Source organism: Lepus europaeus, chromosome 22, assembly GCF_033115175.1.
Source record: "Lepus europaeus isolate LE1 chromosome 22, mLepTim1.pri, whole genome shotgun sequence".
Classification (NCBI taxonomy): Eukaryota; Metazoa; Chordata; class Mammalia; order Lagomorpha; family Leporidae; genus Lepus; species Lepus europaeus.
Window position 1 is genome coordinate 12352462 of NC_084848.1, and position 26391 is coordinate 12378852.

General features: G+C 46.3%; 1 protein-coding gene across 3 annotated transcripts in view; it reads left to right on the forward strand.

Moving 5' to 3' along the window:
• Window positions 1-263: 263 nt before the first annotated feature.
• The window catches only part of FOXN3 (forkhead box N3), a 445254-nt gene continuing 419126 nt past the window's right edge, over window positions 264-26391 (forward strand). For all 3 annotated transcript variants that reach the window (XM_062181136.1, XM_062181141.1, XM_062181142.1), the window contains exon 1: window positions 264-329. The gene's annotated coding sequence lies outside the window, so the exon portion shown is untranslated. The remainder of the gene's footprint in view (window positions 330-26391) is intronic.

Genomic DNA, 26391 nt, shown 5'->3' on the forward strand with positions numbered 1-26391 from the left:
GCACGCCTCCTGCCCGGCCCCGGCCGCTCAGCCGCGGGCAGGTCGGCGCACAGCCCGGGCCGCCGCGTTCGGGGTCGCCGGGGAACCTCGGCGCCCGCGAGCTGCCTGCGGTACGTGAGGGCTGCAGAGCGGGCTGCGGGGCGCGCACTAGGACCCAGCGGGGCCCCGGGCCGGGTGGGAGCCGCGCCGCCGACCCCGGGCGGGCGCCGGGCGCTGGAGCCGGGGTTCCGGCCGCGGGCGCTGCAGCTCGGCCGGGGGGACGGCGCGAGCCGGCGGCGGGGCCCCCCGATGCGGCCGCGAGGAGCAGCGCGGGGGGCAGGCGACCGAAGGTAACGCACCGGGGCTCGCCGGCGGGCGCGCGGCCGCCGGCTCGGGTTTAGCATTGTCATGCGGAGCCGGGGCGGCCGCGTGCGGGGGGCCCCTCGGCGCGGGGGGGGGTCCGCACCTGGCCCCGGATCGGTTCACAGCGTGGCCGCCCCGCAGGGGAGAGGCCGGGGGGTGCCGACTGGCTTATTTTCAGTACTTTTCCGTCAGAAGTTAGTTCATTACCCAAAAAAAAAAAAAAAAAAAAAAAGTTTCTCAGAAATGTGTGAATAGGCGTTTTCTTAAAAAAAATTTTTTTTTTTGAGATTGCAGACAAATGGGTATTTGTAACCACGAGCCGAGAGCGGACGTCGCGCTGCGCCTGACGCGGGGAAGCCGCTCTCGGGCTCCCTGCCGCGACTTTTGGGTGCGGGGGGCGAGTTCGGCCCGGAGTTTCGCTCGGCGTTGCTGGCCGCAGCTGCTTGGCTCTCCGGTCTGGCCCGCGGCAGAGCTGCCTCTCCCGGCCCGGCCCGGGTCATCCTGCTAGCACACCCGGAGACCAGGATGTCCGTGCAAGCCACTCAGACTATTTCTGGTTTTTTTTTTTTTTTTTTTTTTTTTTGGGTAAAAAAACCCCAAAAACCTGTTTTGAGGATTTAAGCCGTGGGGAGACCCGAGAGGCGATTTTTCCTGCTCTGTGATTGACACTTGGGGGAGAGAGAGGCGGGTTTTCACCGTGGGGCTGTTAAGTGATTTACTGTATTAGTCTCGGTTGGCTGGGCGCGGGGAGCCCCCCGTGTGCGGCCGAGCCTCAGGTGACACCTCGGCCAGCGGACGTGGGAGAGAGCAGCCGGGCCGGGAAGCCCTGGTCGGCGGGGAGCCCCCATGTGGAGCTGCCGAGGCTGGGCGCGACCGGCTCGTTGAGGAAGAAGGGCACCGCTCTCCTGAGCCGGGGCAGACGTCCGATTCTTTTCCTTTTGTTCCCTGCTTTTTCATTGATCGCCAGCTCTGCCTTGGAGAGGGCCGGCAGCGGAGAGGGTAGGGAGCCCCGAGGGCGGACGGCACCCAGGGCTGGAGCCCACTTAACTCTGCACGGACTGGCTAGCCACACTGAGACTTGGAACAGCCAGCGAGAGCCTGCTCCAACACCGTGCGGTCCTTTCAGTCCGGCCTCCTGGCGCGGGGGTTCCTGCGAGATCGGGCCTTGAACCCCGGGTGCCGTTGGCCGGAGGTACCTTTTGCGTCGAGTGTTTTGGTTGGCAGTTCTCTCCGGAGAAAGTAGGCCATTTTGGTGCACGCCGCTTTACGATGCATTCTCAGTGATCGCGGCTCCTGAGTTGTAAGACGCGAAGTTGTGCGAGTCAGAATTAGTGTTTGCCGGCCGGTGTTTGATCCCAGGGCTTAGGTAGCGGCATCCGCAGGCAGATGGGTGGTTAACGGTATCCTGACTTTGATGGTTTTAGGTGCCTTGTGCATTCGCACGTTTCTCACCCTGGATCTAAGTCTGTCAGGGAAAGAGAAACACAATGCAGAAAGCAAACAGCTGAAATCCGCTTGCGCACTGTTACCAGAAATTGTGGCATCTGCTTGGAGAATGCCTTTCATTTCCAAGAAAAGGGGCGTTCTTCACCATACAAGAATACGCGTTAGTCAACGTGCGGAGATGTTGTCTGTGTGGGGCACAAACGTGCACGTCCTCATTGGAGGCCCCCAAGTGATTCAGTAAAGAAACACCCTCCCAGAAGTTGTTAAACGTATAAACACTTTTCCGATTGGCTTAAAAATTTAGACACAGGAAGTGGATGGTATCTCATAACCGATGAGTGGAGACATGGTTGCCATGGAAACCGAGGGAAGGCACCCCACCCCCTACCACACATCCAGACTCCACTGTGACCACCACCCTTCTCATCTCAGATGCCTGCAGCCCATGCTGGCTGCCGGGAGCCTCCTCCTCGAAGCATCTGTTGAAACCTGAGCCAGTGCCTGTCAGATCAAGGTCATTTCACAACAACAACCAAAAATGCAGCCTCCTGGATTTCATAACTGTATTTTTATTGAAAATATTTGCGCTAAAAGCCTTAAAGCCAGGATGAGCACTCGTGCTTACTTGGCATTTTGCTACCCCTGAGTTGTGCCGGGGGAAGGCTTAATGAGCAGGGACCCGGCACTTCGTTGTGGAATCCAGCTGATTTGTACAGCTACTGTGGGAACCCGACTCTGGGGCCTTCACGATGGGACTGGTACTGTGGCTGGAGAGTGCTCGGGCAGGGGCTCCTGGGCCTTTCTGTTAGAAGAGGGTTCAAAGTTGAGCTGCAGTATTTGAACTTCAGCAAGTGTGGTGTTTTGGAACGTTGCCCTGGGGCTGTGGGGGGGGGGGGCGGATGGAGACTGGGGCTTTAGGAAACCCGTTCTCAGTGGCTGAGCAGGGAGAAGAAAAATGTCCACGTGCAAATAAGCACTGCTTCAAAACTGCGGTCATTATCGTTTGCTTGACTTAGAAAAGTTTCCTCTTGTGGATGGGGAAGAGGGCTTTTTTTTGTTTTGTTTTTGTTTTTTGGGCAGGCAGATTTAGACAGTGAGAGAGAGAGAGAGAGAGAGAGAGAGAGAGAGAGAGAGAGAGAGAGAAAGGTCTTCCTTTCCGTTGGTTCACTCCCCAAATGACCACTTCGGCCAGTGCCCTGCGCCAATCTGAAGCCAGGAGACAGGTGCTTCCCCTGGTCTCCCATGCGGGTGCAGGGCCCAAGCACTTGGGCCATCCTCCACTGCCTTCCTGGGCCACAGCAGAGAGCTGGACTGGAAGAGGAGCAAACCAGGACAGAATCCGGCTCCCCAACGGGGACTAGAACCTGGGTGCTGTCGCTGCAGGCAGAGGATTAGCCAAGTGAGCCATGACAGAGGGCTTTTGTTTTTAAGACAGTTGAAAGGGCCACCAAGTCAAAGCTGCGGATATTTCCAATATCTTGTTCATGATTTCCCTGAGGAGTGTGAAGAAAGGAGCAAAGTTGGAGACTCTATCCCACCCCACCCCACCCCATTCATTTGGCTAACGGTGGGGGGAGGGGAGTAGGGGGGGAACCTCGCCTGAGTTTTGACGTTGAGGGTTAACTTTGAGCCTTGTATGTATAAGGCAAATGCGTTGACTGTGATTTTCCAATTTTTCAATGACAGTCATCAAATTTTAATTCCTTGATATTCACTTAAAAATATCTCCCTTCCAATCAAGGTAATTTATGGCAGTCTTGCTTTATCTTAATTGAAAATGGTCTGTTTTGAAACTTACTCAATTAACAGTTTGATCTTTTTGAGGAGCAGCAAATTCCTTTGTTTTCATCAATGGATTAATTGCACGGGGGAAGGGAGAAGCAGAAGGAGTTCCATCTATATATTAATGTTTATTTAATATCCTGCCTTCGTGTCATAGGAAGCAGAGGCCTTAGAAGCCGTATACCATAGATTGGCTGATTTCACCTTTATTTCATGATCGCATGTTGTCACATTCTTGACTGATTTGGGATTTGGTGAAGGAGGTTAAGTTTAATGGCACAACTGGTCTCTTTTCGCAAAGGATTTCCTGTGGGGAGCTTTCTTATCTGCAAGTGTGTTCATTGGCAGGAAGCTTGTCAGTTGCTTGTTTTTACAAACTGAAGGAAATGAATGGGATTTGTTGGTTTCTAGAATCTACCTTCATTCTCCATTGTCTGTCCAATAGTTTGCTCAGAACCCTTCATTCCTAATGGGGCTTGCACTCTAAGTCTTTGGTATTCCTGTCCAGTTGCTTTTGACTTGGGGATTACAAAAATTGATCGCTACACTGTTATGTACAACTTGTTTTAGCAATATAAATGAAGAAGCTGTTTAATAAAATTCCAGGTCATTTTCAGTTGTCAGGTAGTTACTCACATATTCACTGAAGCTGATGTTTTTTGACAATTGTGCCTAATGTCTAATATTTGTTCCAAAATGCCAACCTACTACCAGTCTTGATTTTGGATTAGTGTGGCGGGGTAAAGAGAAAAGCAGTTTGCTTCTTCTCTTGGCTTCCAGAAAGAAGAGCCAGAAAGGGTACATGTCAGGTGTGTGCCAGCGCTGGGGGTGGCAGGCTAGAGGCATGAAAGCCAGGTTAGAGTATATAGGAGAAAAACAAATCTTAATTTTGAAAGGGTTTCCTATGTGAAAGTCTGGATATATTTTGTCTATTGAAAATAAGTGTATTTGATTGTTCCAATTCATGTATGCTTCAAATTCTGCAGGAAGGAAAAAGGGTGAACTTCTTTACAGGAAAATAAGCACCTGAATCCCCCTTCCCAGGAAACCCCCCGGGGAGAGGGCCTGGGAGTGCCAGGCAAGGGAGACCACTTACTACAATGGCTTTTCCATGTTTTTGTAGATGTTATTTTTGTTTTCTGTTTAGCAGCACATGACATCTCCTGCAAGAACTTGCTCAATGAGCCAGATGACAACAGAGCTGCTCTAGGGGACCCAGGAGCTAGGAGCCTGGAGTCTGTGGGCTTCCCCTGGGTTGTTCCCAGGCCACACCCTAGAACCCTAACACTCCTGTGAACACAGCCTGAAAACCACTGCTATAAAAGTGCCCGAAATATTCTCTAAACAAGGCCCGAGCGAACTGCTTGCAGAGTCTGAGACCTTCTTAGCTTGGGAGAAAACTTTTGCCTTGGCAATTTAACAGAGTGCTTGTGAGCAATAGAGCAGGAAAAAGACAGCAGTTAGGTGTGTGATGCGACATACACTGAAGCTAGCATGCCTGTAGAAAAAGTTACAGCCAGTCCCAGGTATGCAGATCTCTGGACCAGTCTGTAATGAGAGAAATGGAAAGGGTGCTGTTGGGGCTTACTTACCCACTAGGGTTTCCTTACTTCTAAGTCACGGGATCAGCATGTGGAGATGTCTGGGATTAACTGGTTACAGTCTGACTGGAATGCATGGTTATATTCCATTATCACCTCGGGATCTGTTCTATCACTGTTATTCTATTAATGGGTGAAGATAATTTCATATTAAGTGTCATTCATGAAATGAAAGTTTGCCAAGCTCTATAAATCTGCTTGGCAGACTTAGTGTTTTGAGTGTTGAGTGAAATGATAACACACAGATGATATTTGGATATCATCAAATATATTCACATTATCTTCTCTATTATGAAATTGCACTGAAATGACGCGATTGCGATCAGGCTCAATTCCCCCCTCTGCATCCCAGCAGGTGCCAGGATTAAGGATTTCCAGGGGGGGCAGACAGAGGAATCCCCTTCAGTGTCACTCTGGATTTTCACAACTACTTGATTTACATGTGCTTGGGTGCACAGATAAGGAGGAACCAGCAGAGACTTCCGCTTAACTGTGTGTGGTAGAATTGTGTGTCTTAGGGCCACAGCCAGTCTCATGCATTGTTTCTTGGAGGCTGCACAGTTGGGGAATCTGTTCAGGTAAAAAGGACAGACGCTTTTCGGCATTCTCCCTATTGCTTCCATTATGTTTGTCTTGTTTCTGCTGCCTGCACAGGGTTACAGATGGCAACTCAGGAACCGGTGTTCCAGAAGGCCACAGGTCTTCCAAGAATTTGTGCTGGACATATCTGACACACACACAGACAAGGGCACTTGAAACAGTTCTGTGAAAAATGGAATTAACAAACAAGTGTATGTTTTGAAATGCATGTGTAGATTTTTCATATTGGGCATTTTTTATGAAGTCTTTGAGAAACCCTTGTATACAAAATTTTTTGCACCAAATATACTTTTTTAAATTCCATTTTACACAACCTTTAAAAAATATTCTTATATAAACTAATATAAGCACAAAATAGTTGGCCATGGTAGTGGGTGAAAACGATTGGGGGTAACTTGTATTACTGAACTGTGTTGAAGGAAGCTTTTCACATTTGGGCTGCTTGAGTGATCTCATTTTCTACCAACCTGGATTTCAAAGAAGAGCTGATGTGGACAGTCAGAGACAACCACGGCAGCTATTCCAAATCACATTCATGATAACAGAGGAAGTGCTTCTTTGGGTAGATACTGGACTCCCCTGTTTGAACTCAAGTGTGGGTACATCACCAGGATGTTTCTTGAGTTGCAAATGGAGAACTTCTCCAAATGTTACCCACTCTGGGTGCAGCATCTTGGCGAATGTTGCTTCCGTGAGACTCAGAATAGCAAGAGCCCTGGAGAGGAGGTTGCAGGTACAAGACGAGGTTCAACTTCGCATAACCTCAGAGATCTCTGCACGCTGAAAACTTTCTGAGTCAGCAAACTTACTACTGTTGCAGCCTTAAAAATGAAACCGATGCTGATTGGCCTTCTAAATCTGTGACTTCCGTACCCTCAGAGTCAAAGGACAGCAGGCTGAAGGTGTTGGGGGGGGGGGGGGGGGGGATGTGTCCTAAACATGCGCAGGCTGTTTTTTCTTTGTCATTTCTCCCTTAACAACAGAGTTTAATGGCTATTTACATAGGATTTACTTTGTATTGGGAATTACAAGGGATCTACATAGGATTTAGAGTGTATGTGTGGATATGCATTGGATATATGCTGATTGATATGCCATTTTATAGCTCAGGCTTCAACATCTGTGGATTTTGGTCTCCTTGGTAGTTTCTGGATCCAGTTGTCCATAAATACTGAGCAACAACTGCACTGTATAATGACTAGTTGGTACATGTCTAAATGAAGATAGTTGTATTGTGTCTTGTGACTAGACAGCGATTAGCATGGTCTCTTGAAAAGGAAATAAATTGCTCTGGGTTATTTTGGCAGTGGTTAGTGATATAGGAAGAGGCTGTTGCTTGTCAGATGCTGGTCTCTAAATTATATGACTCTTACTATAACATAGTGTCAATGCAATAATAATGCAGTGATAACTAACGGTAATGTGCGCTAGTGTCCCATTCTACAGATGCAGAAAATAAGGCACTTGCTTTCCTGAGGGCCACACCCTCTCAGGTGGCTGACTAATTCTTGCTTTCAAGTCCCCTGACCCCAAATTCCAGGTGTTTCCCCCTGTACTCACAACAGTTCTGCTTACCAGTGCAGGGTGAGTGGCTTCCACTTCCACACCTGAAGTGGGACCGCCCCCCAGGGAGATCTGCAGGTGGGCTGGGGAGTAGTGGTTGTGATTCTGGCCAGAAATGGGATTTTGCTCCTCAACCTTCTGTGTTCCCAATCTGACCAGGACTTTTTAGGCTCCTTGTCATTGACTATTTTCCTTAATTCATCTTCATCTTTCAGATTTCCCTCCATCTTCTCCGAGTTCCTTCATATACCTGACAAATGAAAGGTCCTAACCGCAGGATAAGATGTTCCTGAATTATCGGAATGTTCGGCTCTAACTATTGGTGGCAGACTTCCTAGACAACATTCACTTTTATAATCGGTGTGAACTGCTCCACAGCTCAGGTGCAGATACAGTGACATTTCCTTGATTTTTCTCAGAATAAAAAATAGCTGGTTTAAGTCATCAGATTTGCAGGATGCCCTGTCTCCCTCTCTCTCTTTTTTTTTTAAAATTTTTTTATTTATTATTTATTTTTTTGACAGGCAGAGTGGACAGTGAGAGAGAGAGAGAGAAAGGTCTTCCTTTTTGCCGTTGGTTCACCCTCCAATGGCCGCCGCGGTAGGCGCGCTGCTGCCGGTGCACCGCGCTGATCCAATGGCAGGAGCCAGGTGCTTCTCCTGGTCTCCCATGCGGGTGCAGGGCCCAAGAACTTGGGCCATCCTCCACTGCACTCCCGGGCCACAGCAGAGAGCTGGCCTGGAAGAGGGGCAACCGGGACAGGATCGGTGCCCCGACCGGGATTAGAACCCGGTGTGCCGGCGCCGCAAGGCGGAGGATTAGCCTATTGAGCCGCGGCGCTGGCTCTTTCTCTCTTTTTTAAAAAAAGATTTATTTATTTATTTGAAAGAGTTAAAAAGAAACAGACAGATATCTTCCATCCACTGGCTCACTCCCCGAGTGGCTGCAATGGCCTGGGCTGAGCCAGGCTGAAGGCATGGGTCACATGAGTGCAGGGGCCCAAGCACTTGGGCCATCCTCTGCTGCTATCCCAAGGAGCATTAGCAGGGAGCTGGATTGGAACAGCTGGGACTTGAACCAGTGCCCATGTAGGAGGCTGGCATCACAGGCAGTGGTTTACCTGCTGCGCTACAACGCCAGCCCCCAGTATCTTTTCCTTGCCCAACCCCTACTCCTAGATCATGCAAATCTGCAGGTTTTATGGAGACCAAGCTTAAAGGAGGGCAGTTTTCGTCCTCGGCGGAGCAGGCAGGTTTTGCCCTGGTGTAGGAGAAAGTAACAAGTTAGGCCGTCAGCTGAGGATCCTGCTACGCCTGGTCTCTGCGTGACCAGTTGGAACTCGCAGTGGAACAGATGTAGACATCTTCAGGGAAGCATATGCCTGGTATTTTCTAATCCTCTTGAAGTGTTCAGGTGAATGATCAGAACTTGATGGAACTAATTCCAATTTCACAGGTGTGATTTCACATGTATGAAATCCTTATAAAGAATCAATTAAGGGAAGTGCTAAAGACATATATGTGCAAATTTGGGAAAATTATTCACTCATGCAAGGTACAATAATTAAGCACCTCTTGCATACCAGGAACTATGCCTTGTGGTAGGGTAAAGTGTACCTATCTGGCTTTTTCTCTGAAAATATCCCCAAATGTAGCTCTTTGGAAGTTGATATTCTAAGCTGATAAAGATGGAAACAAGTGAGACCCACCTTCCTAAACTCCTTCCTGGAGGTGCCAGGCCTTTTGTTTTAGAAGCAGAATCTGTGAGCAAGATTTAGGGGTGGGTCATTGGCTTGGGGCATGGCCCAGGAAGGCACCAGTAGGGGCAGGTGTGGGAGACAAGGAAGAGAAGGCAGCTGGGACAGTTGTTCCTTCCTTATGGTGGTTTACATCCTGATACACCGCAATGTAATCTTAGTTCAAAAATGCATTGAGGGGGCCGGCGCTGTGGAGCCCCGGGTTAACGCCCTGGCCCCAAGTGCCGGCATCCCATATGGGCGCCGGTTTGAGACCCGGCTGTTCCACTTCCTATCCAGCTCTCTGCTATGGCTTAGGAAAGCAGTAAAAGATGGCCCAAGGCCTTGGGCCCCTGCACCCGTGTGGGAAACCCAGAAGAAGCTCCTGGCTTCTGGCTTCGGATCGGCATAGCTCCGGCCATTGCAGCCAATTGGGGAATGAACCATCAGATGGAAGACCACTCTCCTCTCTCTGTGTAACTCTGACTTTTAAATAAAAATAAATAAATCTTTTAAAAAATGCATGGAATCCACCTAACCTAGTGAGCATCCTAGCTCTGCAACATAGGGCACTTCAGGGCCCCAATGGTGTCTCTGTGTGACCACACAGTGACTGGAACTGCACTCACTGCTGCCACTGCCACCACCCAACACCGCAGACAGGACTGGGCCAACTAGTACCAGCCCCAGAAAATTCAAATTCAAATTTTGAAGTAGGATTTCTACTGGATGCCTGTGGCTTTTGCATCATTATGAAGTAGGAAACTTGCAAATTGAGCCATCCTAAGGCAGGGTAGGACTATGGTGAATCCACAGCCGGGTGGGCTCCAGCCCCGTGGGCTGTCCTGAGAGCCTGCCAGGACCACTTCTGCTTCCTGGGGGACACCCGTCCCAGCACAGGAGGTCTGCAAACTGGCACAACAGGCCTGGGCTGCCAGAGTGTGCTCAGGACTTCTGGGCCCATGGCGGAGCTGAGTGCCCTGAGCAAGTGGGGCCTGAGAGCCATGTGGCTGGAGCACCGGCATCTTCTGTGTCCCTAGGCGCCTCCCACAGTCTTGGAGCTGGAGATATATTAAAAGAATCACATTTGAAGCAGCCCTTTGGACACAAATGAATGAAGATGCCTGCAGAATAGTGTCTTTTCCGTCAAAAACAGTGGAAACAAGACAAGTGGCCTGAGTGCCGGGTCTTAAGTGTTTGTCAGGATGCTGGTTCTCTGGTTTTGCTCTGTTGTAACCAGTATTCTTGTTTCCTGGGTTGGAAAACTTGGACACCATTTGTTTGCCCTCTCACGCGTCTAATGGATCGCCGGGCTCCTCGCTGCGTCCCTTGCTACCCACCTTGTCTTTGTCTGCTCTTGGGTTCTGGCGCCGCCCTCTAAGAATGCTGCCCCTAACCAGAGGGAGCTCCAGGTGGGGCCCCTTCCGTGCGGGCTCCTTCCTTCTTCTGCACCACTGACTTCTGTCCCTCGACCGCCCTAGAAGTCTGGCTTTGGACGGAGACTTCTGTTTTCAAACCCTGTCTCACATAGCTGTGTGACCCTAAGTGAATTGTAGCCTAAGACTCAGTAAAATGGAAAAAAACAACTCAGTAATGTGGAAATCCTGGAAGGGTTGTTGTGAAGGTTAAATCACAGAGTCCCTGAAAAGCACTTGGCACAGACTCTGTCATGTCATTAGAACCGAAATGATGGCAGCTGGTTTTTTTTTTTGTTTTGTTTTGTTTTTTTTTGGTTAATGTTGATGGAACCAACTTACAAGTCTGACCTCCTCTACCTAACTTCCAAGTTCTTTTGTAATTCAACCCTCCTCATTACTGTTCAGGGAATGTCCCAGGATCTGCTCAGGGTTTATTCAGCTCTGAGCTTTTCTAGATCCTTCCAGCTCCCATGCCTGTGCATATTGCTGCCTGGACACAACCTACTTCTTTCTTTGTGTTGTTGAGCTGCTGCTTTTGTGTGCTTAAAACTCCGAAGTCCAGAGAACATGCAGTTTGCTCATTTTGTCTATAATACACACCCATTGATTATCAAGAGAAAGAAGAGTAACTTTTATTTATTTTTTTTAACTTTTATTTAATGAATATAAATTTCCAAAGTACAGCTTATGGATTACAATGGCTCCTCCCCCCCCCCCCATAACTTCCCTCCCACCCGCAACCCTCCCCTTTCCCGCTCTCGAAGAGTAACTTTTAAAAAAATGTACTTTATTTATTTGAAAGGCAGAGAGTCAGAGAAAGTGAAGTCCTGTTCACTTGTTTACTCCTCAAGTGCCAACAATAGCCAGGGCTGGGCCAGGCCCAAGTCGGGAGCCAGGAACTCAACCTGCGTCTCCCATGTGGCTGGCAGGGAGCCATCAGCTGTTGCCTCCCTAGGTGGGTTAGCAGGAAGCTGCAATCAAGAGGAGCTGGAAGCCCAGCCCAGGCACTCTGATGGGGGTTGCAGGCATTTTAAGTGGAGTCTGACAACTATTTTTAAAAAAAGACTTATTTTTGTTTGACAAACAGAGTTACACAGTGAGAGAGAGAGACAGAGAGAAAGGTCTTCTTTTCCGTTGGTTCACCCCCCAAAATGGCTGCTATGGCTGGCACACTGTGCCAATCCAAAGGCAGGAGCCAGGTGCTTCCTCCTGGTCTCCCTTGTGGGTGCAGGGCCCAAGCATCCTCCACTGCACTCCCGGGCCACAGCAGAGAGCTGGAGTGGAAGAGGAGCAACCTGGACAGAATCCAGCACCCCAACCGGGACTAGAACCTGGGGTGCTGGTGCTGTAGGTGGAGGGTTAGCCTAGTGATCCACGGCGTTGGCCGAAAAAAGACTTAATTTATTTATTTGAAAGAGAGTTATAGAGAGAGGTAGAGCCAGAGAGAGAGAGAGAGGTCTTCCATCTGCTGGTTCACTCTCTCCCAAATGACTGCAAGGGCTAGAGCTGAGCTGATCCAAAGCCAGAATCTTCTTCCAGGTCTCCCATATGGGTGCAGGGGCCCAAGGCCTTCGGCCATCTTCTACTGCTTTCCCAGGCCATAGCAGAGAGCTGAATCAGAAGTGGAGCTGCTGGGTCTTGAACTGGCACTCATATGGGATGCCAGTGCTGCAGGCTGGGGTTTTAATCTGCTGTGCCACAGTGCCGGCCCCTCTAATGACTTTTGATCACACCCATTTCAAAACTTAGTTGGATCTGATAATCCAAGCAGTACATTAGGATAATTCTCAGTCATCCTAGGAAAATCATGTCCATTCCCTGATGTTCTTCACCTCCCTCCATCCCTAGTTGTTGCCTGCACTGGTGTGTGTTGGGGGTGGGCATCAAGTTCACTCTTCCTTTTGTTTCTCATGGAGGCAGAGTAAACTCAAGGACCTATGGCATGGGGCCAATACCGTAGCGCACTAGGTTAATCCTCTGCCTGTGGTGCCGGCATCCCATATGGGTGCCGGTTCTAGTCCTGGTTCTCCTCTTCCATTCTAGCTCTCTGCTGTGGCCCGGGAGGGCAGTGGAGGATGGCCCAAGTGCTTGGGCCCCTGCGCCCGCATGGGAGACCAGGAGGAGGCACCTGGCTCCTGGCTTCGGATCGGTGCAGCTCTGGCTGTTGCAGCCACTTGGGGAGTGAACCAACAGAAGGAAGACCTCTCTCTCTGTCTCTCTCTCTCTGTCTGTAACTCTGCCTGTCAAATAAGTAAACGAAATTTTTAAAATAAATAAATAAATAAGGACCTATGGCAGGATGGCCTCTGCTGTTGGGAGCTAGCTCTCTTCCCTGCGGGCTGCTACGGGTTCAGCTATACCAGGAGGGAAGTCCATGATTTTACAAGGCGTAGTCTCTAGTTCAGTGCTTTTCAGAGACACCCAGTAAGATATAGATATGTTGTAGATCAGAGTCTAGTTAGTGTATACATTTGTATAAACATGGCTAGAAGAAACAGAAGTGTTCACAAAATGACATAGATAGTTGAAACATAAGGTTTACAAGATGGCATTCTTGCTGTACTTCATTACTCTGATCTAGTCCATTCTGTTTTACTTACCCATTGGGAAGCATGAAGTGACCCAGTTTGCAAAACTAGTTAGTCCGGGCATTGGCTTGGCTTTGTCACAAGGCTGGGTGACACTTTGCTGACTCAGCCCCACCTCCGTGTCCCCTGGCAGCAAGCTGAGCATTAGCCACACCCTCTTTTAAGCCCACTATCTTGTGTCTTTACGTGGGGACCCCGCCTCTTGCTGCAGCAGATCCTGAGGCAAGCTTACCGCTCCTCAGCATCTTAATGCTTTTTGTTCACCAATAGTGAGAAAGGGGGGCTGGCGCTGTGGTGTAGCATCTCCCCTTGCAGTGCAGCATCCCATATGGGCGCCGCCAGGATCGGCACAGCTCCAGCTGTTGCAGCCATTGGGGAGAGAACCAGCATGTGGAAGACCTCTCTCTCTCTCTCTCTCTCTCTCTCTTTCTCTCTGCATCTCGTTCTCTATGTAACTGCCTTTCAAATAAATAAATAAATCTTTAAAAAAAATAGTGACTAAGGGTCTCTGGTTTCCTGGTCTTACTGACATTTATTTAATATTCCTAGATTGGGATGGGTGTTTGGTGTAGTAGCGACACCCACCTCCCCAAGGTAGATTGTGGGTAGGGGTGAGTCCTGGCTTCTCTGCTTCCATGCTGCTTCCGGTTGATACGCACCTGGAGGGGCAGCAGGGGATGGCTCACGTACAAATGAAGCAGCCACAAAAAATAAGTAAATAGCATTGTCACATTATGAACTGTGCCGACTTAGTAAGTGTGAAATAATCTCATTGTCATTTTCATTTTCTTGGTTATTAATGAAATTGCGCATCTCTTCATATGTTTACTGTAAAATGCATGTTTGCCTGTTGTTTTTATGTCTTGAATCCATCCACAATTTTTTTTGTTTGCTTGTAGTGTGAGGTATATACACTATTTTATTTGTATTCTGATTTATTATTTACTTGAGAAGCAGAGAGACAAAGACAGAAAGCTCCAGTCCACTGGTCTACTCCCCAAATGCCCGTAACATCATGTTTGGTGGGGGGAGGCCAAACCAAGCAGCCGAGAACTCAGTCCAGGTTTTCCACATGAGTGACAGGAACCTAACCTCTCAAACCATCAGTGTCACTTTTCAGTATCTGCATTAGCAGGAAGCTGGAGTCAGGAGCCAGACCTGTGGAGTCAAACACAGGTATTCTCATACTGCACACAGGTATCCTATCTGGTGTCTTAATTACTAGACTAAACTACCCACCCCTACAATTTTATTTTTTATACTATGTACACATACACCCTTGTATACACACCATTATGATATGTATTATAGATATGTCAACATGCATATGAAAGTTTATGCAATCAGACATAGTGCTGGCACAGACTTTCATTATAAACAGTTTTAGTGAACATGTACTGGACATATACCTAAAAATTAATTGCTATATCAAAGGTTGTACATATATTTTAAAAAATGAAATTGATCTTACGTATTGATTATGTCATGAAACTTTAAGTTCCCTATCTATTCTCTTACATTATTGTAAATTCTTTCCATTTTTTTCCCACAGCCATATCATTTGCAAATGACAATCATGTTTCTTTGCAATCCTTATCTTTATTATTTCTTTTCCTTTCCATATTGAGCTGTACAGACCCTTCTGTAGGTCCTGCAGAGGGGCAGTGATGGTGGGTCCCTGGACCTTCTTTATGACCCCCCTCAAATACAGACTTGCCAGAGATGTCACACAGAAGCTTCTTACCCAGTTCATGAAGTTCTTTTCAATTTCTCATATTCTCCAAGTTATGTTCTAAATTATGAATGGGTGTTAAATTATAAAAAATATTTGTCTATATTACTAGAATAAATCAACTTAGATGATGTTTCCTTTTGTATCTATTACCAACTGTGCTTTAAGAGTAATTCTTAGAATTTTTGTAAGTGGTTAAGCCACTGATTGAGTCACATGCATCCCATATTGGAGGCGGAGTTTGAGTCTAGCTCTGCTTCCAGCTGCAGCTTCTGGCTAATGCAGATCCTGGGAGCAACAGCAATCATTCAGTTGAGTCCTGCCACCCACGTGGAAGAGTGATTGGAGTTCCTGGCTCCCGGCTCCCAGGCCTGGCTGTTGTGGGCATTTGGGGAGTAAATGAGAAAAAGCTATCTGTCTCTCAAATACTTTTTAAAAATAATTCTTACCTCCATGTCCATGTGTAAGAGGTCCTATAATTCTCTTTTGTTATCAAAGTTTGGTATCAGTGGTTTCTTGTCCTTATAAAATAGAGTCCTCTTTTCCTATTGCTAGGAATAGTTTTATGTAAGATTAGCATTGCGGAATCCTCCAAATGTGTGGTAGGATCATCTGTTTTTCCTGGACTGATGTTTTTAATGGGAGATTTGCAAATACTAATTCCTTCTTTTACAGTGAGACAATTTTAATGTTCTCTCTTTTCTTGAATCCATTGTAGCAGTAAATAGATTTTTGAGAATTTGTTTCATTTTAGGGACTGGTGCTGTGGTGCAGTGGGTTAAAGCCCTGGCATCCCATACGGGTGCTGGTTCTAGTCCTACTGCTCCTCTTCTGATCCAGCTCTCTGCTTTGGCCTGGGAAATCAGTAAAAGATGACCCAAATCCTTGGGCCCCTGCACCCACGTGAGAGACCTGGAAGAAGGTCCTGGCTCCTGGCTTCAGATCGGTGCAGCTCTGTTGCGGCTATGTGGGGAGTGAACCAGCGGATGGAAGACCTCTCTCTGTCTCTACCTCTCTCTGTAACTCTGTCTTTCAAAATAAATAAAATAAATTAAAAAAAAAAAAAGAATTTATTTCATTTTAGTTTTAACATTGGGGCATAGGATTGTAATAGCCTCTTATTGTTTTTAATGTCTGTGCCATCACTATTAGTTTTTCTTTCCAACCTTCACTTTTTGTTTGTTTTTAAAGATTTATATTATTTATTTGAAAGGCAGAGTTATAGAGAGAGAAAGAGAAGAGACAGAGAGAGATCTTCCGTTTGTTGTTTCAATCCCCAAATGGTCCCAATGTCTGGGGCTGGCCAGGCAGAGGCCAGGAACCAGGAGCTTCCTCTGGGGCTCCCAAGTGAGTGCAGGGGCTCAAGGACTCAGTCTGTCCTCTGCTGCTTTCCCAGGTGCATTAGCATTCCAGAGAGCTGGATTGGAAGTGGAGCAGCCAAGACTTGAACCAGTGCCTATGTGGGATGTCAACTTTGCAGGCTGGCTTAACCCATAACAACACGAGCCCCTCAACCTTTATTTCATGATTGCAAACTTTTTCTTGATCAGTGTCACCAGAATTTTGCTACTGTTATTGGTCTTTTTGAAAAACATATGGTTTCTATAAGTTTCTATAGTTTCTGTAAGTTTGTTCAATTTCTACTTGTATCTTCATTCTTTTTACTATTTGGTGTTTATAATTTTCTTTTTTTGACAGGCAGAGTGGACAGTGAGAGAGAGAGACAGAGAGAAAGGTCTTCCTTTGCCGTTGGTTCACCCTCCAATGGCCGCTGCAGTTGGCGCGCTGCAGCCGGCACACCGCACTGATCCGATGGCAGGAGCCAGGTGCTTCTCCTGGTCTCCCATGGGGTCCAGGGCCCAAGCACTTGGGCCATCCTCCACTGCCTTCCCGGGCCACAGCAGAGAGCTGGCCTGGAAGAGGGGCAACTGGGACAGAATCCGGCACCCTGACCGGGACTAGAACCCTGTGTGCCGGCGCCGCAAGGCGGAGGATTAGCCTAGTGAGCCGCGGCGCTGGCTTATAATTTTCTTATTTTCCTGACTTCCTGATAGCTTAGTTCATTAATTTTGAACTTTTCATTTCTAAGTTAGACATATAAACTGTGCATTTGATTCTGGGTACTGAGTTAGCTCTAACTTGGAAGCTTTGCTCTATGGCACTGTCACTACTGATCAGTTCTAAATAACTCCCCAGTGTAAAATAACCTTTCCTTTGTCCTAGGAGTTATTTAAAAGTGTTTTGTTTCCATTTCCAAACCTATGGTATTTTTTGAATTATCATTTGTTGTATTAATTTACCTTTTTTTTTTTTTTTTTTTGACAGGCAGAGTGGATAGTGAGAGAGAGACAGAGAGAAAGGTCTTCCTTTTTGCCGTTGGTTCACCCTCCAATGGCTGCTGCGGCCGGCGCACCGCGCTGATCCGAAGGCAGGAGCCAGGTGCTTCTCCTGGTCTCCCATGGGGTGCAGGGCCCAAGCACTTGGGGCATCCTCCACTGCACTCCCAGGCCATAGCAGAGAGCTGGCCTGGAAGAGGGGCAACCGGGACTGGAACCCGGTGTGACGGCGCCGCAGGATTAATTTACTTTTCATTACTTTAAAATACCCTAAAGGAGCATCTTGGGAAAGAAAAGGTTTGTTTCAGCTTACAGTTTGAGGTTCCAGGAGCAGCTGGTCCCGTTGTTTGGCATCTGATGGGACTGGCTGGTGGTTATAGAGGTCCATTCATGCGGTGGGGCAGGAGGACCTAGGCCACACTTGAATTCGAATGATCAAACCTCCGTGAGAACCTCCTCCCGGGGTGGGTGATGCCCCCGGTGGCTGCAAGGCCTCCCACTAGCCCCCTCCTGGCCACCATATCACATCAGGTCTCCATCCTTAATTCATCAACCCTGAACATTCAGACTGCAGAGTGTAAATGGTTGCATGAGTTTAGGGGAAGCAAATCCTGCCGCAACCGTGATGGTTATTGATTTTTCACCGTGGCATTTTGGTGATAGAAAATAGTCTTTGGTCCTAGAATATAGTCTCAATACCAATCTTTTAACATTAAATTAAGCTTGTTAATAGGATTGTGTAAGTCTTTTCTATCTGTATTGATTCTTTGCTTGATCTCTTTTTTTACCGAGAGAGGTTTATTAAAATATCCTGTCAAGATAGATTGTCATTTAAAAATTTATATTTTTAATATATATGTCATTTATATTTTGAAGTTACAGTATTTGGTATATTCCCTTTTAAAATTATTCTGTTTTTGGATAGTTTAATCTTTTATTTTTATTAAATGGTTCTGGGGCCAGTGCTTTGGTGTGACAGGTAAAGCTGCTGCCTGCAGTGCCAACATCCCATATGGGTGCCGATTCCAGTCCCAGCTGCTCCACTTCCAATCCAGCTCCCTGGTATGGCCTGGGAAAACAGTAGAAGATGGCCCAAGTCCTTGGGCCCCTGCACATGCATGGAAGACCTAGAAGAAGCTCCTGGCTCCTGGCTTCAGATCTTCTCAATTCTGGCCATTCAGCCATCTGGGGAGTGAACCATTGGATGGAAGACCTCTCTCTCTCTCTCTCTCTCTCTCTCTCTCTCTGCCTCTGCCTCTCTGTAACTCTGTCATTCAAATAAATAAATGAATCTTTAAAAAAATTAAATTGTTCTGAAAGTATATTTTATCTGAAGTAAATATAACAGCATTAGACAACAGTGGGACGTGATTAACTTCCCTTTGACTAGTTTTTGTTGATACTTGGTTTTTCATTCTTTGTTTTTTCACGTCATTCGTATTCTAAGATTTAAGATGTTATCTTTATGTATGTTTTATGAAGTCTCTAAGCAACTGTCTTTAAGTGAGGGATGTAATACTTTTGTATCTATTGTGATAGCAGGTAAGTTCCAAGTTACTCCTTCATTTTATTTTCCTTTCCATCTTTCTTACCTCTTCTATGATTAGTTTTCTGTCATTTCTTTCTTTCATTTGAATAGATTAGTTTTTTTATTATTGGATATATTCAGCTCTACTATTCTAGAGGTTTTATACTCCACTGTGATTCTCTTAGTGGTCCTCTAGAAATTTTTGCATACATAGTTATGAAAGTCCAAAGCTGATCAGTACCTTCCCTTCTGTCCCTAGATGCAAGGACCCTAGACCACTTCTATCACTGTTCCCCCAACTTAGGTGCCATTTCCCCCCAGTGTTTTAGGACTATCTTGTTTTTTTATTTTTTGTTTTTTAAAAATTTTATTTTACTTATTTAAAAGGCAGAGTTAGAAAGAGACAGAGGAAGAGACAGAGGTCTTCCATCTGTTAGTTCACTCCCCAAATGACCACAATGGCCAGTGCTGGGCGAGGCCAAAGCCAGGAGCCGGGGGCTTCTTCCAGGCCTCCCATGTGGGTGCAGGGGCCCAGGGTCTTTGGCCATCCTCGACTGCTTTCCCAGCCCATAGCAGGGACCTAGGTCAGAAGTGGAGCAGCCAGGACTCTACCTGGTGCCCATATGGGATGCCAGCATTGTAGGTGGTGGCTTAACCTGCTATGCTACAACACCATCGCCTCCTTTTTTTTTTTTAATCCCAGTGGTCGGACATTATTTTAAACTGAAAATGTTTGCTCAGATTTACTACATTCTTTGCTTATAATCCCCCCTCCATCACTTCTCTTCTTAGGTCTTGTTTAGTGAGGATACTAATGGGAAAAACTCTTTGAGCTATTCTTTACGAGAATATGGACATTTTCCACTGAATGTCTATTTCCTTATTCTTAACACAGTCTTGTCAGATGTAAAATGTATTTTTGCTAGGTATAAAATTCTAGTTATTTTCTCTCTGCAGTTTAAAGGTGTTCAATTACTTTCCGGCTTCTGCTGAGCAATCAATGCTACGTGTAATTGCCATTTGTGTGGAAGATATTCTTTCTTCATTAGCGCCTTATGACTATTTAAAAAGATAATCATTGGGGCAGGTGTCGTGGTGCAGCAGGTTAGGCCACTGCTTGTTATACCACATCCCATATCAGATGCTAGTTTGAGTCCTGATTGATTCATGCTTCTGATCCAGCTTCCTGTTAATGTAACGTGGGAGGCAGCAGATGATGGCCTGATAATTGAACCCCTGCCACACAGGTGGGAGACCTGGGTGGAGTTCCTGGCTCCCGGCCTCATCCTGGACCTACCCCAGCTGTTACAGGTGTTTGGGAAATGAACCAGGAGATGAAAGATATCATTGGGGCCGGCACCATGGCTCAATAGGCTAATCCCCCGCCTGTGGCGCCGACACCCCAGGTTCTAGTCCTGGTCGGGGCACCGGATTCTGTCCCGGTTGCTCTTCTTCCAGTCCAGCTCTCTGCTGTGGCCCGGGATTGCAATGGAGGATGGCCCAAGTCCTTGGGCCCTGTACCTGCATGGGAGACCAGGATAAGCACCTGGCTCCTGCCTTCAGATCAGCGTGGTGCACCAGTCGCAGCGCGCCGGTCGCAGTGGCCATTGGGGGGTGAACCAATGGAAAAAGGAAGACCTTTCTCTCTGTCTCTTTCTCTCACTATCCACTCTGCCTGTCCAAAAAAAAAGATATATCATTGTCTATGTCTTTCTCTACCACTCTGCCTTGTGAGTAAATAAATAAATATTTGAAAAATAACTAAATAAAAGATACTCTCTTTGGTATTCTGTAGTTTTTTGTTTTGTTTTGTTTTGTTTTGGTTTTTTTTTTTTTTTTTTGAGAGGCAGAGTTAGAGAGAGAGGGAGAGACAGAGAAAAAGGTCTTCCATCCACTGGTTCACTCCCCAAATGGCCACAACGGCCAGAGCTGGGCTGATCTGAAGCCAGGAACTCCTTCCAGATCTCTCACATGGGTGCAGGGGCCCAAGCACTTGGGCCATCTTCCACTGCTTTCCCAGAGAGCTGAATCTGAAGAGGAATATCCGAGACTCAAACTAACGCCCAGATGGGATGCTGGTGCCACAGGTGGAGGCTTAGCCTACTATGCCACAGCTCCTGCCCCTGGTAGTTTTCTTATAAAGCCTCTAGATACAAATTTCTTATTATAAATCTATTTTTCTTGGGGGTTTGGGGAACTTTGTGAGTTTGTGGATTGGCTTTTTCATCATTTCTGAAAAATTCTCAGAATGTTGTCTCTGCTCTGTATTCCTTCTTTTCTAACTCTGGATTTCAGATTGTGGACTGAGCATGCCAGACTCTTTTTTTCTCTGTCTTTTTGTTTTCACCTCTTTTTCAATCAAAGAAGCCTTTAAAAAGCTCATGGGAAACACGTATTATGAAAAAAACTATAGGTGGATTTCAAATTTTTGTGCCAAAATTAACTTATCTTTAATTTCACTTTACTGTGAAATTTTAAAAGTCTTCATATTTTCTCTCTTCATATATACTTGTATGTATGCTACAGTCTGGATAATAGTTTCAGACTTCTCTAGTTTCTTGTCTAATCCATCTTAACCTTGCTCATTTATTATGTATTTGTTCCTGTTATTAATTTAAACATTTATTTTACATTCTCTGATAATTTAAAATTTGCCATCTTTGTGGGTTCAGATGTATGCACCATTGCTGCTAGATGTTTCTCATGGTGCTTTGTTCCCTTGTGCATGGATGTGTGTCTTATTTTACTGTGACTTTTGGGGAAGCTTTAACAGTGGGAATTCTCTGAAATTGGATTGAAGTGTGTTTCTCCAGACTCTTAGAATATTTCCCAACCTGCACCATGAGGTTATGTGAACCAAACAGGTAGTCAGTGCCTCTTCCAGACCCATGTGAGGGCCGTCTCCTGGTTACCAGTTTTTAGTGAAGATACTGCCTCTGCTTCAGCTGATTTTTAGGCTGGCAATTTTGGTATCCACCTGGAGTTCTGTCTTTAGCTGGATGCCTCCTATTACACTCTGTACTGGTGCACTTTGTTATTGTCACCAAGTTTATCTGCTATCCACTGTGCCCTACTAAGTGCTGAAACAGAAGCTCGTGTTCTCCTACTTTGTCAAATCCCTTCAATGTGAAAACTGATGTAAATATTCGGAGGGTGTCTGATTGTCTTGTCAGCTCATGACCCTTCTCAAACTGTTTTTCTTTATAATTTTTTAAAGATTTATTTATTTATTTGAAAAGCAGACTTACAGAGAAGCAGAAAGAGAAAGGGAGGGAGGGAGAGAGAGACAGAGAGAGAAAGAGGTCTTCCATCTGCTGTTCATTCCCCCAATGGCCACAACTGCCAGAGCTGGGCCAATCCAAAGCCAGGAGCCAGGAGCTTCTTCCAGGTCTGCCACGTGGGTTCAGGGGCCCAAGCACTTTGGCCATCTTCTACTGCTTTCCCAGGTCATAGCAGGGAGCTGGATCAGAAGTAAGGCAGCTGGGACTCAAACCAGGGCAGGTGGTGGTTTTACCTGCTGAGTCACAGCGCTGGCCCCCATAAAAATGTTAATGTATTTATTTCAACTATTTGAAAGGTGAGGAGAGAGAGAGTGCTCACATCTGCTGCTTCATTTTTCAAATTCCTGCAACAGCCAGGACTGGGCTTCCTGAAAGCCAGGAGCCAGGAGCTCAAGCCAGGTCTCCTATGTGGGTGGCAGGGACCCAGTGACTTGAACCATCACCCAAGTGTGTGTATTATCAGGAAGCTAGAATCAAGAGCGGGGCCAGGACTCGAACACAGGCATTCTGATGTGATGTGGGCATCTCAAGCAGCATTATAATCACCATGCCAAACGCTCACTCGCATTTCAGACTGGTTTTGGGAAAGTACCTTATGTGTCAGTTTTGGTTGTTCTCAGTGGGAGAATTCATCCAGTATTTATTCTGCCATGCAACCAGAAAAACAACTTCCTGCCTTCTTCCTCTTTGCTTTCCTTCTCAAGTAAGAGTAATGCTCCCTCCTTGAAATACAAATGCCTTTGCCAACTAGAGTAAGATCACACGTGCAGAATGCAACAGACCAAAAGCACAATCGTCATTTTCAAGATATCGCCCCTTTCCACACATATTCGGCAGTATTTTAAGCCCTAGTTTATGTTCGCAGAGCTCCCTGAAAGCAGTGGAAGTTTGCTCTTAAACGTCCAAGTGAGTGGCCCGTTAGTGAATGCCTCTCTTCCAGGTGGTGACTCAGGGACCCCCACACTTTCTGCTTTAGGGCTCCGCTGTGACCAACCGATGGCAGAGGTCCCTGTGCTTGTTTGGATCACACTAGCAAAGCAGGGAAAAGAACAAGGAAACGCATGAGTGGCAGGGTTTTATCACCCAGGCCTAGAAGGGGAGCACTCCTCCGGCCTCCCCGTCCCATTTGCCACTGCTTGATGCCATGGCCACGGCTGGCCCCAGGGGTTGCTGGGAAACATACTGGGGCTGTGGGCCAGAGGGAGGAAGAAGCAGGTCTGATAAATAGCAACTCGGTCTCTGCCACATATTTCCTCTCTGAGTCTGCAACCCCTCCTGGTTTCTCACTTCTCTGAGCACCTATCTCACTTAACAATCATCACCTTCAAATTTCAGATTTAGTTATCTCAAATGATCTCATGTTTGTACAGTCTGAATCAGCAACTACATCATCAGGTCCTTGATGGTGTGCGTTTTGTGCTGGACTTTTGAGAATGCCTCCTTTTTTTTTCTTCTTAAAAATTTTTAATTTTTTTTATTTGAAAGGCAGGGTTACAGAGAAAGGAGGAGAGACAGATCTTCCATCCACTGGTTCACTCCCCAGATGGCCACAAAACCAGGGTGGGGGAGACAGAAGCTAAGAGCCTGGGGCTTTTCCAGGTCTCCCATGTGGGTGCAGGGGTGCAAGCCCTTGGGCCATCTTCCACTGCTTTCCCAGGCCATAACAGGATAGCAGGGAGATGGATCAGAAGTGGAGCAGCCAGAGGCCTAACCTGCCACGCCACCATGCAGGTGCCCGAGAATGCCTCTTTACCAGTTTATCCTGGATACTCAGTGTGCTCAAAAAAATTGAAACCCCTGACTGAAGGGGTCTGTTGCTGTCCTCAGGAGAGACCGGCTCACAAATGCTGTTTTGATCTGCACTTATCTATTATATTACCCCTTCAACTTTTCTTTAGGTTTGAAATTTGCCAAAATAAAAACTTGGAGAAGAGGCTAAATTCCTGGAGTTTGGGGCGGAGCAAGTGCACTTTTGAAACAGCAGTGGCCTTGCCCTGGGGCATCCAATTAATCTGTCTTGGTTGTTTCTTATGAAATGTGGCTTTGGGAATTCAGTCAGTAAGTCTGGAAGTACATGTTGAAGTCTACAGAGTGCTAGTGTTGTCCAGAGGCTGGACACAAAGTGACCAACAAGACAAGACCTTGACCTAGAAATGATTAGTTGGAGGGATGTAGACAAACTGCTTTGAGGGTGAAAAGACCTGAGGTGTATTGGGTGTAGTGGTGGGGAGGAGCCAGGGTTTTTGTATGACATAAAGGAAAGCAATATATTACTGTCCTCCAGGGACACTGCTTTTGCCTTTAGGTTTAGTCCTCACCTAAGGACGCTGGTGTTTAGCAAATCAACAAGCAGAGTTTAGCTCTGTAATCTTCCCCACAGCTAGTCAGCCAAACTGGACCCTAGGTTATTGGCCTCGATATCACTGTCCTTGAGTTAACTCATTGCTTTGTTGCCAGGTTCAGAGTTCTCAATGCTTCATTTGTCTTATTTTCTGTTGCTGTTGATCTTAGTAAATGACAATGACATGTGAACCTAAGTTAAATGGTTGGAATCATATGCTGTGCTTTTTTTTTCCATTGAGTAGTTTTTTTTTCTTTACACTCTGGTACGGATGGAAAACACACTGACATCTTAGAAACTCTGATCTATTATCCATCTGTTAAGATATAAATACAATGCATGTGGCAGATTACTTTATATGCTGATAAAGCCTGTGTTTTGGAAAAATGTAGAACTGTTTGTATCCAAAACATTGTTTTGAATCAAGCCATCTAAAATATGCAGATTAAGAATAGGAAATGGGCTCCTGCATAGCCTAGTCAAAATTCCAGGAAGGGTCAGGCTGCAAAACACAAGATGTGGGGAGTCTATAATTAGGCATCCACCCTGCTTCATTTGATTGCACATCTCCTTGGGCTTAGCCCTGGCACTGGCCAGAGACCAGTCCTCCAGCCCAGAGCAGTTCCCTTCAAAAGATGACCCCGGAGGCAGGTCTAACTAACTCTCTCAGAAGCCAAGACAGAGCAAGACATTCACTTACTATGCTATTCCCTTCATGGACCAGGGGATAGTTTCTGGCTGAGAAAATAGAGCATTTCTGATAAAATAGAAGAAGGGTGGAGGCATAATGCTCTTGCCAATTTTGTTTACATTCTTACCAACTCTAAGGCTTCTCTTTATATTTTTTAGAAAAAAAAAAAAATCTGCTTCTTTGAAAGTTTCCAAAACTGCACATTTCAGCCAAGGACATTTGTGAGATACAGGGCCCCACAGCTGGCAGGCTGGGTGTAATAGTTAACTCCCTCTGTTGATGCAAAAACCTGTTGACAGTGAGTAAGGGTTTATTCCTATCCTTAGTACCAACTATTCAGTAGCTATAAAGGGAAAATATTCTTGAAATGGTCAGTGTGATCTTTAAATTAATTTATATTTTTTAGCAAAGCACTCCATGTATTACTATTGGGGTGACCATACCATCTGATTAGTTTGTGATAGTTTTGGTTTCTACCTACTGGTCCAGTGTAAACACTAATAGTACCTGCCTTTTTTTTTTTTTTTTTTTTAAGGTTTATTTATTTATTTGAAAGGCAGAGTTATAGAGATGCAGAAGCGGGGTGGGGGGGTGGGGGTCCTGCATCTGCTAGTTCACTCCCCAGATGGTTGCAATGGCCAGAGCTGCACTGATCTGAAGCCAGGAGCCAGGAGCTTCTTCCAGGTCTCCCATGTGGATTCAGGGGGGGCCCAAAGACTTGGGCCATCTTCTACTGCTTTCCCAGGCCATAGTAGAGAGCTGGATTGGAAGTGGAGCAGCTGAGACTCAAACCAGCACCCATATGGGATGCCAACACTGTAGGCAATGACCTTACCCGCTATGGCAAAGTACCGGCCCCTACCTGCCTTCATTTTTAAGAGCATCCTGGTGTGTATATCAGAGTGGTCACCTAACTCTCAGTGGTGGTCAGTATGTCTAGTAGTCATAGATCAGGTTTCTTCAGATCAATTTTTCTGCTGAGAAATGCTGCTCAAAACTTAAAAGAAATACAGTTGGAAGCATTTGAAAGCCATCAAGGCAGTGAGGAATCCCAGGACCAAGATCTGGAGCAGAGGGTTAAGGAAGAGTGGCAGAAAGCCCACAGAGCTGATCCCAGTTTGAGGATTTTTCTCTTAAGAATGTCTTCAATTCTGAAAGAAGCTAAGAGTTTAAGAAACTAGTGGAGCTTTCAATAATGAGGTTGAGAGTATGATAATGGTATTTTAGGTCTTGCCAAGAAACAGAAGCCTTAGTAAACAACTAAGGCTTTCTTTGGAAACCTGAACCTAGGTGAAGATAAATAAAATGACATTTCACAGTTACTGAAGCCAAAACTCAAGTAACTTCAGATCAGTGCCCCTAGCCTAGATGTGTGCCAAAAGCCAAGTATAAATGCTCTTTGGAGGA